Source organism: Neovison vison, chromosome 4, assembly GCF_020171115.1.
Source record: "Neovison vison isolate M4711 chromosome 4, ASM_NN_V1, whole genome shotgun sequence".
Taxonomy (NCBI): Eukaryota; Metazoa; Chordata; class Mammalia; order Carnivora; family Mustelidae; genus Neogale; species Neogale vison.
This window is the reverse complement of record NC_058094.1, coordinates 174323814-174339129: the sequence shown is the minus strand read 5'-3', so window position 1 is coordinate 174339129 and position 15316 is coordinate 174323814.

Below are 15316 nucleotides of genomic sequence, written 5' to 3'. Positions count from 1 at the left end.
TGGAAGTAGATTTTATTTTCTGCACTTTAAATGTAAAGAGATTGAAACCTAGAGAAAGCAAGTTCACAGCCCGCCAGTTAGGAAGTGTTACTGACAGGATTTGAACTTGAGTCTTTGTGGTTTGCCACAATGAGTCTTAACTCCATCAAAGTCTGTCCTTCCTCCCTCCCTTCGTTCCTTTTTTTTTTTTTTTTGTAATTAAGAGACTTTATCTTTTAGAACATTTCTAGATTTACAGAAAAATTGAGCAGAGTACAGGAAGTTTCCACAGTGCTCCTACCTTGTGTCTGTTATTGTTACCTTCATGCATTTTTGTGGTATATTTGTTAAAACCAGTGAACCAATATTAATACGTTCACTTCAGTACATGGTTTACAGGTGATCTGGGGGTAGTCAAGCAATTCTGCACCATACTGTTAGAGTGGACACATGTTCTTATGTTTGTCAAAACACATGGAACGTACAACTCAAGAAGTGAACCTTGTAAACTGTGTATGTCACAGTTACTTAGTTACTATAAATCAGACAGCATTTCGATAAAGTACTGCTAACTGTCCCCTGGTTGGATATTTGAATTGTAAGCACAATGACTTAAGTATGTGGGTCAGGCTCAAGTTTCTTAAAAGTTAAGCCAGTATTTAACCTTCGCAAACATCACACACCAGTTCAGAAGGAAAATGTTGACTTCATGGAGGCATTCTTCCTACCTGACTTCAAGACCTTGCTTGCTTGTGTTTTGCATTCTCATTTATATTGTAAGTCTTTGGAACCAGTGAACTTGATTTCAGTTCTTTTCAATGTCTTCCAAGTCCTGGACATATTCTCTTAGCACATTCTTGTTCATATTTTAATGCTGTTTAAAGCAAATAATGAAAGAAGGAAGTTCTAATTCTGCTTCAACATTTCTTGTTACCTTGGAAGATTGAGCTTTGGTGGCATGAAAGAAAGACCACAGGCTTCACAGTCGGTTCAAATCTCAGCTCATCAATTACTATATTGAGAAATGCTGGAGAAGTTCCTAAACTGTTCTAGCTCTTTTGTCAAATCTGGATGCAAACACTTCCTACCCACAGTTATTCCACTGAAAAGAGAATATAAGGAGGAAGCTACGCAGCCGGTGTTTAGTCAATGGTAGATGTTAGATGTGATTAGAACGGATTTTTCCAGGGGATTCTCTTCTGGTTGTCTGATGCCCCCTCATGGACAGTCCAGAACCTGGATTAAGCAAGAGTCTGACTCAAATTAAGTGTTACATGAGGTTTCCAGAGGCAATGTATCAGGAAGATTGTGAAATCAAAGCCAGAAAACTAGTACAACTGAGAAGAAAACCCAGGAAAGAAGCACTGGGTAGAAGCCAGAGAAACAAGGTAAGAGTAGAAGGAGGGACCAAGAATTCTCTGAATGAAAATATTAATTATGATAATTACTTTGTCTTGAGAATTACATGTTCAGAATTTGTATACATTCTCTCAGTTGATCTTCATTGAAATTCCATAATACATAGGAGTAAATCTTCATGACCTTGGATTAGGCAGCAGTACCTGAAACACAAGGAACCAAAGGGGAAAAAAACCGATGAATTGGGCTTCATCAAAATTAAAAGTGTTTTCTTATGTGTGGAATCTAAAAAATAAAAAAATTTAAAAAAATTTAAAAAATCCAAACTCAAAGAAAAAGAGATCAGAAGTGTGGTTACCCAAGGCCAAGTAAGGGGGAGGGGGAAATGGAGGAAGGTGGTCAAGAGATACAAACTTCCAGTTATCAGATGAGGAAGTACTACGGACATAATGACGGTAGCTAACACTGCTATACATAGAGTTCTCATCACAAGAGTTCCTTTTTCCTTTTTTCTTTTCTTCTTTCCTTTTTATTGTATCAATGAGAAGAGGGATATTGGCTGAACCTATTGTGGTAATCATTTCTGTAATGATACAGGATCTGTAATTCCAATTATCACGATATATACCTTAAACTGATGCAGTGATGTAGGTCAATTATTTTTCAACAAAACTGGAAAAAATTAGAAGTATTTTGTTTCAAAGAACACAAGAGAGTGAAAAGACAACCCACAGGGAGAAAATACTTGCAAATCATATATCTGATAAGAGACTTGTATCCAGAATAAAGAATCTTTATAACTCACTAAACAAACAAACAAAAAAAAAACACTCAGTTAAAACATGGGCAAAGAATCTGAAGAGACATTCTTCCTAAGAAGATATAGAAGTAGCCGACAGCACATGAAAAGATAATCTACATTATTATTTGTCATTAGGAAAATACAAATCCAAACCACGGTGGGATGCCACTTTATATTCACAGGAATGACTTTAACAAAAAACACAAACAAGGATGTGAAGAAATTCAAACCCTGATCCACTGCTGTAGGAATGTAAAATGGTACAGTCACTTTGGAAAGCAATTTGGCGATTCCTCAGAATGTTAAACATAGAGTTACCATATGACCCAGCGATTCCACTTCTAGGTATGTCCCCAAGAGAGATGAAACCATAGGTCCACAGAAGCTTTTGCTCACAAATGTTTATATGGCAGCACTGTTCATGATAGCCCGAAGCTGGAAACAACACAAATGTCCATTACCTGATGAGTGGATAAACAAAATGTGGCATATTTATACAATGCAATATTATTTGGCAATAGCAAGGAGTAAGTATTGGTACATACCATAACATAGATAAACCTTAAAAGCACACTAAATGTAAGAAAGTAGACACAAAAGGCCACGTGATGTATGATTCCATTTACGTGTAATGTTCCCAGCAGGGAAAGCTACAGAAATAGCAGATAGATTAGTGCGATCAGGGGTGAGGGGAAGACAGGGAGAGGAGTGACTGCTAATGGGTATGGAGTTCCTTTTTGGGGTGATGAAAATGTCCTGAAATCAGAGGGGATGGTTCCACAATACTGGAAATATATTCAAAAGCACGGAATTATCTTCTTTAAATGTGTGAATTGTATCCTATGTGAATTAAATCCCAATAAAGCTGTTAATAAATGTCAATTCAAAAAAATCTTAGGAAGTTAGTATTATTTCCACTTAATAGATAAGTAACTGAGGTTTGCAGAAAGCCAAATGGACCAGTGAGAAAGCCACAGTTCAAAAGCAGTCTGTCAACTCCACAACCTGGATTCTTGGCCAGAATATTCTGATTCTCTCAGGCGAGCTAGAGAGAGACCCTGAAGTAACTTTTCTAAGGGACCTCTGGTCTGAGACCTGCCAGAGGAGGAGCCCTTGCTTACTGGTCGGGCTTGGTTTCTCAGGCTGGTTGTCCTGACCCGGTTCTGGGGGCTGACTTCACGAAGGAGTGATCTCAGGAGGCTGAAGTCACTCATTGGTTGCTAAGATTTTGACACGCCCCGTTGAGGTGCAGGGCGCAGAAGACTTTGTTCCATTGCACAGAACATCACTGAGACATGCTGAGTTTGTATTTGAAAATACAAAAATGGAGGCTCTACCCCAGACAGACTGAATTAAAAAGTGAACATCAAAAAAAAAAGTGAACATCACTGCCTGGTGTGTGTTGGCCGCTGGAGGAGATAAGTACAGAAAATCTGGCCACAACAGATAGGTTCTTGTAAGTCGGTTTCGCTTGGTAAAAAGCTCTAGAGGGGGTTGTTGCAATTCTGGTCCCAGAGGCACTGTTGGGGAGCAGAGAGCTCCTAGGAGCTGGAAGCTGACCCCCAGAGAGGCCCGAGGAGGAGAAAAACTTTCCTTTTCAGAGATCCAATACATGTTTCGAATATATTGAGAAAAAATTATTTTGTCTTCTTTTAAAAGCTATTCAAATAATCAAGGAGAATGTGAAGTTTTGAGTGGAATTCATCCCGCACTTTGTACCAAGAAAACCATTTTATTTTTTTTATTAATATATAATGTATTATTAGTCCCAGGGGTACAGGTCTGTGAACCGCCAGAAGAAAACCATTGATATATATATATATATCACAACAAACAAGAGACAACAAACAAGAACAAGAACTCTCAGCCCTGGGTGTGCATTAAAATAATCCAGGGAAGGGGCGCCTGGGTGGCTCAGTGGGTTAAAGCCTCTGCCTTCAGCTCAGGTCATGATCCCAGGGTCCTGGGATTGAGCACATCGGGCTCTCTGCTCAGCGGGGAGCCTGCTTCCCCCTCTCTCTCTGCCTGCCTCTCTGCCTACTTGTGATCTCTGTCTGTCAAATAAATAAATAAAATCTTTAAAAAAAAAATAATAATCCAGGGAAAATTTCTGTTTAATGACAATGCGTGGTCCAAACTCCCAGAGACCCACTGCTTAGTCTGTTGTGGGGTCTGAGTGCCTGCCTTTAAAAGAAAAATCTCAGGGCAAGAAATCTGAGTAAGATCACATTAATGTCAATACACTCACTGGTTGTGACATTATGCTATAGTTTTGCAAGGTGGTATCACTGTAGAAAAATCAGCAAAGGGTATGTGGGATCGCTGTGCTATCGTTGTTTCTTACAACTGCAATTAAAAGTGTGAAAAAAAATATATATATATAAATAAATCTTTAAAAAATAAATAAATCTTTAAAAAATAAAATAAAATCTTTTCAAAGTATATATACACACATATATGTGTATGCATATATATATGTATGTGTGTGTGTGTGTGTGTGTGTATATATACTTTTAAAAGATTTTATTTATTTATTTGACCGACAGAGATTACAAGTAGGCAGAGAGGCAGGCAGAGAGAGAGAGAGGGGGAAGCAGGCTCCCTGCTGAGCAGAGAGCAGAACTCGGGGCTCGATCCCAGGACCCTGGGATCTTGACCAGAGCTGAAGGCAGAGGCTTTAACCCACTGAGGCACCCAGGTGCCCCCCATTGTTTTTATATTTTGATGAACACCTTCCCAGAGACTATATGACTCTAAGCTACCTACATGAAGACAGTCATTTACAATTTTACGGGATAACACAGTCAATTCGTGAGATCTTATAAATCTGGTATCAGTATTTTGGAGACCTCCATGTTTTAGGGGAAAAGACTTCATCTTTAATGAAAGAAAAACAATTTGGGTTTGGTTTGATTTCTATAGTTTTTTTTTAAATATATTTTTTAAAGATTTTATTTATTTATTTGACAGAGAGAGCACAAGCAGGCAGAGGGGTAGGCAGAGGCAGAAGCAGGCTCCCTGCTGAGCTGGGAGCTGGACCCAGGGCTCAGTCCTAGGCCTGGGATCAAGACCAGCTGAAGGCAGACACTTAACCTTCTGAGCCACCCAGATGCCCCTGATTTCTACAATTTAAAAACAGTCACTGTTTTATTTGAAGAAAACAGTCTTAATCCTAAAGCACATATCCTGAATCAACAGATCACAAATTTTTTTTATTGCTGTTTATGTCATTATCTTTTTTCTTTGTGAATTGCAAAGCTAATAAGGAAATAGATGAACATAAACAGTTGGTTTCTTCCACAAATTTTTAGCAGTGCAGGAAACATGATTGTCAAAACATTTTATAAGTGGTTTCTGGATGCTTGCATGCATCCAGGTCCTTGGAAACAAAAGTTGTGGTATTTGAGAGTTTATAACTTTTAAGTTAATTCTTTCATTTATAGAAAAACTATTAGGTTTTTGTCACTGTGTCTTTGCAAAGAATTCTAGTGGGGGCAAGAATCAATTTACAAGCTGTTCCATAAGCCTCATTATACTTTGTAATAAACACACACTGAAAATGTCCCAACAAACGTTCACTGACAGAAATACTAAAAGTTTTCAAAACCAAACTATATGTTTCAATAATTACTTTCCTATTCTCGAGGGATTCAAGAGAATATTTTCTGGGAGAGGTCTCCATGATACTGGAATTCTCAATTCTAACCCAGAGCGAGAGGTAAATTAATCTAGAAAATAAATTAGGTGGAAGAAATTTTATTATCAAACATTTTGGTTTTTATTTCCTATGGCATGAGAGCTGGTCCTGAAAACATGGGCTGTTTCTCAAGAGAAATGTTCAGCTAGATCTACAGAAATAATGAGAAAGAGCAAACCTTTTTTTTGAAATGTTTGTTTAAAATTATTTTTTAAATTCCAGTATAATTAACACACAGTGTAATATTTGTTTCAGGTGTACAATGTAGTTGTACAACAGTTGATTCAATAGTTCTATACATTATTCAGTGCTCACCATAAGAGTGGTCTTAGTCCCCTTCACTTGATTTACCCATCCCCCCCACCTCCATTACGGTAACCCCCAGTTTGTTCTCTATATTTAGGAGTCTGGTTTTTTGGTCTCTTTTTTCCTTTGTTCATTTGTTTTGTGTTTTAAAGTCCACACAAGAGTGAAATCATATGGTGGGAAAGAGCAAATCTTTTTTATTCACAGCTAAATGGACTCTTACTAAGGATTAAGGAGACACCTGGAACAAACTGACAGAAATCTCCTGCTAAATGATAGCACATTTAAATATAAAGATGTGTTATTGACACTTTTTTCTCCACATATTTCTGCCTTCACCCACTGTTGAGATGAATCCATATTCTTTTTTTAGAGGTATATTCTTCCCTCTAGAAAATATAATTCTCTTGGGATATCCATAAATAAGCAAAAAATTCTTTTTAATTTCAAGGGATTTTGTGCATAATATAACTTTCCAGCTTATTACCACTTCTATCTTTGTAATTGGACAGCTTGATAAAAGTGAAAATTAAACTTTTTCAGAAAAGCATACACATACCAGTCACTTATTAGAACCTTTTCCTTTTTATATGCCCGAAGGGACTACTTTGGCTTTCAGAGTCTGCTGACTCAGAGCATACAGGATCCATTTTTTTTTTTTTTTTTTCTTTTCTGAATCTGATGGCGATGCCTGAGTTGGGACAGGAAGCAGGAATAAGCATTTCCTCGGTTTTGAAGGATTAATGCTAGGAATTCAACTATCTATTGGATCGCTTGCTTTTAGCAGTTTCAGTGACTAACAAATTATCACTTGGAGGTAGTGACACGGCAAAGAAACCGTAGAGAGAAAACACTGAAAAATCAAAGTGTTAAGTGGCATTAACAGTGCTGGGCATGTCCTACTTTCCTTCCAAAGCACAGCGTCAGGGAAGGGGCGTCTGGGTGGCTCAATGGTAAACGTCCTTCAGCTCAGGTCATGATCCCAGGGTCCTGGGATCGAGCCCTGCATCGAGCTCCCTGCTCAGTGGAGGACTGGCTTCTCCCTCTGCCTGCCACTCTCCTGCTTGTGCTCTCTCTCTGACTGATAAATTTATAAGATCTAAAAAAAAAAAAAAAAAAAAAAAAAAAAAAAAAAAATGCTGCTGCTTATATCTTTAAAAAAAAATAGCAGTATGAGGATGAACTTCAGAGGGCCCTTTTAGACTGACACACACATGTGGACATCCCAGCTGGACAGAAGCTGCTTATGGTGAACGGATTATTGGCGTTTTCCTTTGAACATTGCATCTCTGTGTACCAGACACTGAGCCTCCAAAAGCTTGCCGCTTGACTGCCCTTCACATGGATGGGAATGTTGAGATACATGAATTGGAAGCCCAGCTGGGGGTATTCAGTTTTTAGGGTTGTCCACTTTTTTAGAGAGAGATTCTTGCTCTTTCAGAAAAATGCCAGGCTAAGTTCATGGGATCCTTGGTAAAGGATCATTAGGTCATTGAATTGTACTCAAAAGGAGTCGGGGGGCATCTGAGTGGCTCAGTGGGTTAAGGCCTCTGTCTTCAGCTGGGGTCATGGTCCCAAGGTCCTGGGATTGAGCCCCGCACCAGGCTGTCTGCTCAGCAGGGAGTCTGCTTCTCCCTCTCTCTCTGCCTGCCTCTTCGCCTACTTGTGATCTCTGTCTGTCAAATAAATAAATAAAATCATAAAAAAAGAGGAGTGGGGAGCACCAAGACTGGTTCATATTGCCTCGCTGGGGACTTGACTTTCGTCTGAGACTGGCCAAGGGCAGCTGCCTCACCTAAGAGCCCTCCTGAGAGAAAATACAGAAGAGCCCTGGGAGACTGAAGCTATGTGAATGGGACCCTGTGCTTTCCCCTTGTCTGGGCCTGAGCGACTGTACCACCAGAGAAGCAGAAGCCTAAGCAGGAGCCGTGGTCATTTACCCTTTAACAGATTAATGTTAAAGTAGATAAGAATATAATTTCAAATTACAAATAATATTGTCATCAACATTGTGATAGCCCTATTAACCTGAGACAATAGAATCTTTGCTATCGTTCAGGCTTCCTGAAGTATTGATTATTATATCTTCTTATCACATGGCAAATGGGATCTTGAATTTGACCCTGAGTGGAAATACCTTTATTAGATCACCGTTAAAGCTTGAGGTCCTGAACCTCAGTTTAAAGGATGAGAGTCAAAAAGACAATTATACCCTGAGAGAAACAGGCAGAGCTGAGGAAGCCCTCTGTGAAGAAGCATATCTGTGTGTCCTGGTGGACATTACTGTTAGAGTAGAAAAAGTTCCAACTCTATCCTGAAGCTTTCTGAGCTAAACTGGAAAAGCTAAAACAGCAGGACTGATCCTTGGCTTCTGACAATAATTGAGTAGTTAATTGGAGGTGAACCCTCCCCTTGAGTGTATCTAGACATGCAAGACAAAAGAAACAAACATTGGTTTTAAGGCATTACGTTACTACTGAAGCAATTGGAAATTGAGGCACAAAAGACCCGGAGAGAAGGGAAGTACACTGGGGTGTGTACCTTCCTCCACAAAACATTTGGTGACACCAATGGTAGGTGACACCAAACCAAGAACTTTCGAAGTCAAGTAGCTGGTGCTAAAAAAAAAAATCTGGGTAGAAGTTTGAGCTATCTCACAAGGGCGGAGAGAAAAAGAAAGGATTTCAGGGTCCACCAAAGAGTGGGAACACTGAAACGCCCACACTTCCAGTAGGGTCAGAAGGGCCTATATCCTGGGAGAAAGGGCAAATTACGAAAAATACCAGCCTTTATGAAGACTGAAATCCAGTTTTGAAACAGTTAAAGCCCAGATTAGATTAAGGTGATCTACCGATACTGTAGCTACGTATCTCTCCTCCCCTCAGCCAAAAGTCAAATAAATCCTCTCTGGAGGAATAAAACATCCATCAGAGACTCAAATTATCTCTAGATTCTGCCATTGCGTTCATTCATTTTTTTTTTTTTAAGATTTTATTTATTTATTTGACAGACAGAGATCACAAGTAGGCAGAGAGGCAGAGAGAGAGAGAGAGAGAGGAGGAAGCAGGTTCCTTGCTGAGCAGAGAGCCTGACGTGGGGCTCGATCCCAGGACCCTGAGATTATGACCTGAGCTGAAGGCAAAGGCTATATAACCCACTGAGCCACCCAGGTGCCCCAATGTTCATTCATTTTATTATGCAGGAAAATACAAATAGATAACTAAAAACAAAAAGAAAGGATGTATTAGAAATCAATAGGCCACTCAGTTACTGCAGTTTTCCAATACAGGCTTTAAAAGTACTATAAATATTATTTAATAAGATAGATAAAATGAAGAATTTCATCAAACACGAAAACTTCTAGAACATAAAATAAAAATTCAAGTACTGAAAAATAACTCTATGGCTGAGTTTAACAGATTAGATATCTCACAGGATTTGTGAACAGAAAGATAAATTAGAAGAAAATATACAGATGAAGAGGGGAAAAAAATGGAAGATACATGACCCAGTGAAAACGTCTAATATACACGTAGCAGTAGTCTCCAAAATAGAGACTAGAATGGGACAAAAGCAAATATTGGAAAATATTTGAAATATGCTGAGAATTCTCTGAGACAGATAAAAGACATCAAGCCATATACTGAAAATCTCTATAAACCTCAAATAGGATAAATATAAAGAAATCATACCTCAGCACATTCTAGTAAAACTGTTAAAAACCACAGATGAAGAGAAAAACATTTAAAGAAGCCAGCAGAAAAAAATACATTATCTTCACAGGAGACAAATTCTCATAGAAATAATAGAAGTCAGAAAAATGATAACAGCTTTAAAGTCCTAAAAGAAAGCAATATCAGCACCCGGGTGGCTCAGTGGGTTAAGCCTCTGCCTTCGGCTCAGGTCATGGGATGGAGCCCTATATCAGGCTCTCTGCTCAGCGGGGCCCCTGCTTCCCTCACCACTCTCTCTGCCTCTTTGCCTACTTGTGATCTTCCTCTCTGTGTCAAATAAATGAATAGAATCTTTTAAAAAAAGAAAAGAAAAGAAAGCAATACCAACCTAGAACTATAAATCCAGTGGATAGGTCTTTCAAAAATGAAGATATTTGCAAAATAAAACAAAGAGAATTTGTTTATAAACCTATGCATATATGGTCAATTAGTCTACAAAAAGGAGACAAGAATACTCAATGGGGAAAAGACAGTCTCTTCAATAAATAACGCTTGAAAAACTGGTTAGCCACATGCAAAAGAATGAAACTGGGCCACTTTCTTACGTCATGTGCAAAAATAAACTCAAAATGGATTGAAAAACCTAAATCTGAGATCTGCAACCATAAAATTTCTAGAAGAAAACATAGGCAATAATTTCTTTGACATCAGTCATAGAAACGTATTTCTAGGGGCACTTGGGTGGCTCAGTCTTTAAGCAGCTGCCTTTGGCTCAGGTCATGATCCTGGGATCCTGGGATTGAGCCCCACGTCAGGCTCCCTGCTCAGCGGGATGCCTGCTTCTCCCTCTCCCTCTCCCCGTCTTGTGTTTCCTTTCTTGCTGTCTCTCTCTCTGTCAAATAAATAAATAAAACTTAAAAAAAAAAAAAAAGAACCATTTTTCTAGATATGTCTCATCAAGGAGAGGAAACAAAAGCAAATATAAACTATAGGATGACACCAAAATAAGAAGCTATTGCACAGTGAAAGAAACAATCATCAAAACAAAAAGACAATCTACTGAGTGGGATAGACTCACAAGTGATCCATCTGATAAGGGGCTGATGCCCAAAATAATATAAATAATTTATACCACTCAACACCCAGAAAACAAATAGGCCAGTTAAAATGGGCAGAGGATTTGAATAGGCATTTTTCCAGGGATGACATACAGATGGCCAACAGACACATGAAAAGATGCTCAACACCACTTACCATCAGGAAATGTAAATCAAAACCACTGCGAGATAGCACCTGACACCTGTCAGAACGATTAAAATCAACAACACAAGAGAGAAGTGTTGGCGAGGATGTGGAGAAAAAGGAATCCTCGTGCCTTGTTGGTGGGAATGCAAACTGGTACAGCCACTGTAGAAAACAGTAGGGAGTTTCTTTAAAAAATTAAAAGTAGAATTATCACATGATTCAGTATTCCACTACTGGGTGTTTACCCAAAGAAAACGAAAACACGTATTCGAAAAGATATGGGCACCCCTAGGTTTATTGCAGCATCAGTTATAATAGCCAAATATGGAAGTAACCCAAATGTCCATCCATAGATGAACACATAAAGGAAATGCATAAAAGGGGTGCCAGGGAGGCTCAGTTGGTTTAACATCCCATTTCAGCTCAGGTCATGATATCAGGGTCCTGGCATGGAGCCCGTGTCAGGTAGGCTCCCTGCTGCTTGTCTCTTATCTCCCTTTGCCCCCACCCCTGCTCGTGCTCTCTCTAGCTCTGTCAAATGAATAAATAAAATCTCTGGGAAAAAAAAAAAAAGAAAATGCATTAACAGCAATGAGATCTTGTCGTTTGGAAGAGCATGGATGGACCCAGTGCGTATAATGCTGAGTGAAATAAATCAGTCAAGGAAAAACAAATACCATATGATTTCACTCATATGTCAGACTTAAGAAGCAGAACAAAAACAAACAAAAAGAGACCGACTCTAAAGCCAGGGTCTAAAACACAGAGAACAAACTGGTGGTTGCCAGAGGGGAGGTGAGTGGGCTTTCGGTGAAACAGATAAAGAGGATCAGGCACAGTTATCTGGCTGAGCACGGAACAATGTATAGAAATGCTGAATTATTATATTGCACACCTGAAATTAATATAATACGGCATGTCAATTATGCTTCAATAAAAAAGGGGAAAAAAACTAAACTCTGTTCTAAAGAGTAAAAGAAAAACAAGACAAATGTATGTGCAATAAAACAAAGAGAATTTGCCACTACCACTAGACTTGTGCTAGAAGAAAAAGCTAAACTGAATTTTCAGAATGAAAAATCATCCCAGGTGAATGCATGGAAGATTGGCAAGTTATGGCTAATACATGGGTAAATCTAAATACTTAGTTACAGCTTGAAAGAGTAACATTGTGAGGGCTCGAAGAAGGAAGAATGAAAACACATGAGGATTATAGCACGAAAGACAGGAAGGTGAATAATAATGGAGTCACAGTGTTGTAAGTTTCCTGAACGGTCTGGGAACTGATGAAAGGAATGTCCGTGAGACATGTTACAATCTCTGATAACTGGTAGGAACAGAGTCAATAATATATAATAAAACAAAAGACGGGAAAATGAATGATAAAAATATTTGACAAATACAAAGGAAGGCAAAAAGGAAGAAAGGTAACATATAAGACAAATGGACCAAATAGGAAACTAAGAAAAAAATCAAACTTAACTACACAAATTATTTTAAATAGAGATGGAATCCAAGTAAAAGTCAAGGATTGTCAGACTAGATCGAAAAATAAAACATTGTACTACATTTAAGAAATACAAAGAAAAAGGAAGAATTAAAGTAAACAGATGAAAAAGATACACCATGCCAACTTGAGCCAAGAGAAAAATAAGGCTGATCTATGCTTAGATCAGATCAAGTGGCCTTTGGTAAAAGTATTTTTTGAAATAGTGAGGGACACTTCATTATGACAGAAGTATCAGTACAATGTTTAATTTGTATGCGTCTAATAGCCCCAGCTTCAAATACATGAAGCCAAATTGACAAGACGGATGACAAAAGTAGACAAATGCACAATTCTAGCTGGGGATTGGAATAGACCTCTCTCAATAACCGTAGAACAAGGGTAAAAAATAAATCCAGAGTACTATAGAAGAATATTTGCATAACAAAGCTATCAAATTTGACCAAATGCCATAGCCCAGTTTCACATGTGATAATGGGGTATAGGTCATATTTTTTAGATGTATTTATCTGTGAGAGAAACACATGGAGGGTGGGGGATAAAAGGCCCTGAAGACAATGACCTTAGACGAGTCATGGGGGTTAGAGGAGGAACTGGAAAGGAAATAGAGGTACCAGAAGCTTTGGGGAAACAGGGGACCCGGACTTGCGGCCCCGATATCAGAGCAAGACCAAAAAACAACAGACAATACAAGCGCCAATAATGGCAAAATATAACTTTCACAGCTTAGGTGCTTATCATTACTGCTTCAGAAATTGAAAAGAATATGACAATAGCATAAAACATTCTAAAAACAGTCAGCAATAAAAGTCACTGATATCCCAGCATTTTCTGTATGTCTGTTAATTTAATATTTTTAAAGGCTTATTTATTTATTTATTTGACAGAGAGAGAGAGACAGCGAGAGAGGGAACATAAGCAGGAGGAGTGTGAGAGGGAGAGAAGCAGGCCTCCCGCTGAGCAGGGAGCCCAAAGAGGGGCTTGATCCTAGGACCCTGGGATCATGACCCCAGTGGAAGGTAGATGCTTAACGACTGAGCCACCCAAGGGCCCCTGTTAATTGAGTATTTCATTGTAACTCTATAAAAAATGGAGTATCCTTTCTCTTCTGTTACAAACTAGGTGTTGCTTTGGTATTTTGCAACAGCTTGACTTGATCAAAGAATCCTTTTTTGACCAAATATGTACTTAGAAATGCTATAAATATAAAAGTCTTAATGGATCTAATTCTTTTGTGGTTACTTTAGTTAAATTATGCTTTATTCTCCAAGTCAGTTTTTGGTTCAGTGAATTCTTTCTGGCAATACTGGAGAACATATTCTGTTTCTTTTCTTAAATGGGTAAATCACAGAAAATGGTATCAGGAAGGTTATAAGATTTTTAAATTCATTATCAAATCTTTTTAACAGCATCCAGTTGGATGTCTATTTTCAAATCAATGGTTTAAACCAATCATTTTCTAGTTGCTGCAAAAAAAGAAGCTCTAGAAATTCTGTGGGCAGGCTTATGTTAAAATTATTTAAATTGCCTGTTAACTCATTAAGTTTTCTTTTACTTTAATGATTTCATTTCCTTCCATTTTAAGAAGGACTTTACTTAAGCTTTTCAGTATCTTTTAGAGGGGTTCATATAATTTTATATTTTCATATTTATTGCTTAATATCTCATTTGATAAAATAAAAATCAAAGATACTATTCAACAGTGGCACCAAATATTAAGCCAAAAAAAAAAAAAAAAAACAAACCCCCAAAACAAAACAACCCAGATAATGTGTTTTGGAGGGTCAACTTACTTCCTTTTGTAGGATAAAATATACAAACTCTTCTTCATACCACTGAACATATTACAAAATAACCTGTCATTTAAGGGGTCACTATTTTATAAATAGATCAAGTAACATCTATTGATCTACCAATTCTCTTACTACAATCCTTAGCAATTAATTGTCAAGGAATAATATAATGAATTGCTGAAGTATTTGTTGCCCCTTCTTTTAAACCGACTGTAAACCTATTTTGCTAAAAAAAAAAACCTGGGATCAAGTCCCGCATCGGGCTCTCTGCTCAACAGGGAGCCTGCTTCCTCCTCTCTCTCTCTGCCTGCCTCTCTGCCTACTTGTGATCTGTCTCTGTCAAATAAATAAATAACATCTTTAAAAAAAAAAAAATCACCTGATAAGCACCAGTTAGGTGGTCTTCCCAAGAGATAGTCACGTTCCCCAAGAGGAAAGTAACTGGTAATCAACCAGTTTTTTGCTTCATAGAACTTCCTTCTTCCTGCTCCCTTCTGCCTACAAACATTTTTTATTTTGTACAGCTTCTTGGAGCTCCTTTCTTCAGCGAGATTGGAGACTGCCTGATTCAAATGGAGTTTTTCTCAAACTCTAAAAATTTTTAATATGCCTCAGTTTCTCTTTTAATACCACATCGCTAAGCAGTTATAGTTGCAACTTTACCCTTTACATATATTTCTGTATTGGAAAAGGTAGTACTTTCCCTATTAAATAGTTGTAAAGACTTCAAACATTGACAACTCTTTTATTTATTTATTTTTTAAAGATTTTATTTATTTATTTGACAAAGAGATCACAAGTAGGCAGAGAGGCAGGCAGAGAGAGAGAGAGAAGCAGGCTCTGTGCTGAGCAGAGAGCCCGATGTGGGGCTCGATCCCAGGACCCTGAGATCATGACCTGAGCCGAAGGCAGCGGCTTAACCCACTGAGCCACCCAGGCACCCCATTGACAACT